Source organism: Nannobrachium achirus (assembly GCF_963921795.1).
Source record: "Nannobrachium achirus genome assembly, chromosome: 17".
NCBI lineage: Eukaryota > Metazoa > Chordata > Actinopteri > Myctophiformes > Myctophidae > Nannobrachium > Nannobrachium achirus.
In genome coordinates this window covers 60,525,087-60,528,572 of record NC_137824.1, presented here as the reverse complement: position 1 = coordinate 60,528,572, position 3,486 = coordinate 60,525,087, and positions in this window count along the sequence as shown.

Sequence of the window (3,486 nt, the reverse complement as noted above, 5' to 3'; positions counted from 1 at the left end):
CTGGCGTTTAATGAACCCAACGGTTAGAGATTTTTCTTTTCTGTCGGGTAGGCATGCTTCATTCTCTAGGATCGATTACGTTTTTGCCCCTGTTAGCTTGTTTCATAAAATTGCCAAGGTAGAGTTGCTCCCAATGTCACTCTCGGATCACAAGGCGGTGCTGTGTGTTGCTTCACTGAAACAGGTTATAGAAAGAGCTCCTAGATGGCGGTTTAACACCACACTGCTGCGCGATGCGGCATTTGTAGCTCAGTTTCAAACTGGTTTGCGCGAATTTATAAATATCAATACAGGCTCAGTTGAGGATCCCAGAATTCTTTGGGATGCAATTAAAGGCTTTATCAGGAGTAATACAACCCTCTATGCGTCCACTCAGAGAAAATTAAGGTCAGCCAAACTGGTGGAATTGGAATCTCGGTTTTCTACTTTGGATAATTCTCTCCAAAATAACTTTGATGTTAGTACAGCAACCCAGAGAGAGCTAGTTAAGAAAGAAATTAACTCCATTCTCAAGCGCCGCTCAGAATTTCAAATGAAACGCACAAGGCAAAACTACTATTTTAATAGTGCAAGACCCAGTCACTTACTGGCTTTACGTCTTAGATCCAATGAGCATTTTGCTGATATTGTTAGTGTCAAATCAACAACGGGAGCCATGGTTACAGAACCCAAAGAGGTCAATGCCACGTTTCGTGCTTTTTATGATGAGCTCTACACCTCCGAGGTCATTCACGATGATGCAGTATGCAATGATTTTTTATCCAACATACAGTTACCAACCCTTAGCGAGGCGGATGCGGAAGCCTTAGATAGACCGCTCCATCTGGCGGAATTACAGGAAGCTGTGCTCGCAATGCGTAGGGGCAAGTCGCCTGGTTTGGATGGGATACCCCCTGAACTTTATGCCATCTTTTGGGAAGATCTAGGTCAGCTGATGCTAGACATGTTTCGATATGCAATTGAAAGTGGCTCTTTCTCCAGGGATGTGAATGTAGCTATTATATCATTATTGTTGAAGAAGAACAAGGATCCCACAGATTGCGCAAGCTATAGACCGCTTTCACTTTTGAATTCTGATCTAAAAGTTTTTGCTAAGGTGCTTGCGCGTCGCTTGCAGGGTTTTATGACCACCTTAGTACACTGTGATCAGACAGGTTTCATAGGAACTAGACTAGCCTCTGATAATGCTAGACGACTATTGCATATCATCGATAGGGCTAAGGAGCTGAGGACCCCCGCCGCAGTGTTGTCGCTCGATGCGTTGAAAGCATTTGATCGTCTGGAATGGTCTTACCTGTGGGCTGTACTAGATAAAATGGGATTTGGTGCTTCATTCATACATTTTGTTAAAGTACTTTATTCTAATCCGTCAGCGATGGTCCTAACCGGTAAGATCTGTTCGCCGCTATTCACGATTGGCAGATCTTCAAGGCAGGGTTGTCCCCTTAGTCCTCTCCTTTTCGCACTTTCACTCGAACCCTTGGCTCAGACAGTGCGTCAGTCTGCAGATATTACTCCTGTTTCGATTAACAACACACAGCATCGCATTTCCCTATATGCTGATGATATTCTACTGTTCATTGAGAATGCACCACAGTCAATTACTCACGTCCTTCAAATTTTTGATCAGTTCAGTTCCATTTCCGGCTACAAAATTAATTGGACGAAGTCAGCCCTTCTACCTCTAAATGATCAGATGAGATCTGCTATCCTGCCGCCCATAATCCCAGTAGTAAGCCAATTCAAATATCTTGGCATAGATATTTTCCCCTCTCTTCAGGCTATTGTTAAGAACAACTATGGTGACACTCTAAATAAGATTTGTCTTGATTTAGATAGATGGTCATCTTTGCCCAACTCTCTCCAAGCTCGAGTTTCAATCATAAAGATGAATGTTCTTCCTAGGGTTAACTTTGTAAGCTCTATGCTCCCTTTGCCACCACCGCCGCAATACTGGAATAAGCTTCACTCTTCGATATCTAAGTTTGTGTGGAAAGGGAAACGCCCTCGTCTTAAACTTTCTCTATTACAACGTGCTAGAGATGATGGCGGCCTTTCATTGCCCAACTTTAAATTTTATTATTGGGCCTTCACGCTCCGCCCCCTTTTAAATTGGTTTAACCCAGCAAATAAGGTTTCTTGGAGAGAGCTTGAGGAGAGTTTAGTGCAGCCTGTTGAATTGAGAGATCTTATCTATTCAAACATAACTACACATCAATGCAAAGTTCGCTTTGGACCTATCATTTCTCATTTAGTGGCAGTATGGAGGGCAGCTGAAAAGATGTGTAAGATTGATTGTAAATGGAACTTATTTTCCCCAGTGTTCAATAATCAAAGACTTTTAATCGAGGATCGCCCCATTCGCTTTCCAAGGTGGAGGGCTAAAGGGATTCGTACATTAGGGGACTTATTTGATAGAAATGGTTTACGACCTTTTCGAGATTTGTGTGACATCTTCAATCTGCCTGGAAATACCCTTTTTTTCTACTTCCAACTGAGAACGTCCATGAGGACCTACGGGGTCCCATGGCAAGCTCCCCTTAGATTGCACCCCTTCCATGAGTTTATCTGTGATGGTAACAGAACAAGAGGTTTGGTTTCCACCCTCTATGGTTTTTTATTAGACTGTAGTTATGGGCCCCTATCTGTTGATACTGTTTGGAGGAATGATGTACCAAATTTGGACCCTGACTTTTGTTGGGACACAGTATGGTCTAACATTAGGCTATCTTCTAGAAATCCAGACCATCAACAAATTCATTTAAATTTTGTTCATCGGACTTATTTAACTCCCCGCAGACTATGTGCTATGAGGATTTTGAATAATCCCAACTGCACTCTCTGCGCCTCAAATAGTATTGGTACCTTCCTTCACATGGTTTGGGAATGCCCAAATGTGTCGTCATTCTGGAATATGGTTGCCTCCAAACTTTCAACTATTTTTAGTATTAATATCATATCTTCTCCTTCTTTATTTTTATTAAATGACGTCTCACAGTTGCAACTAAACAATATACGCAAGCGCATCTTCTTTGCTGGTTTAACGGCGGCGAAGAAGATGGTAGCTACGCGGTGGAAACCTCCTCATACGTTAACGTTCCGCCAGTGGGCCTTGACCTTTCTAGATATAGTATATTTAGAGCAGTCGATAGCAAGGTTACACGGAGCAAAAGAAGAAAACATTAATATGTGGTCGGACATTGCAGATAAGCTTAAGGCTATGATTCAAGAAATCACTATATAGTGGTAACAGCCTAGCACAGGCATGCACTATTGTACATTCCGTGTTGGTCCGGGGAAAGGGGGTGGGTGGGTTTTCTTTTCCTTTTCTTGTTTTGCTATTGTTTGCGTTGTTTGTCTGTTAATTGCATTTTTCTTTTGATCAATGTTTTACTTTTTCTTGTTCTATTCATATGTATGTCTCTAATTTCATGTTTTGGAAAATAAAAATAATTGATAACAAAAAAAAAAAAAAAAACATAGCAG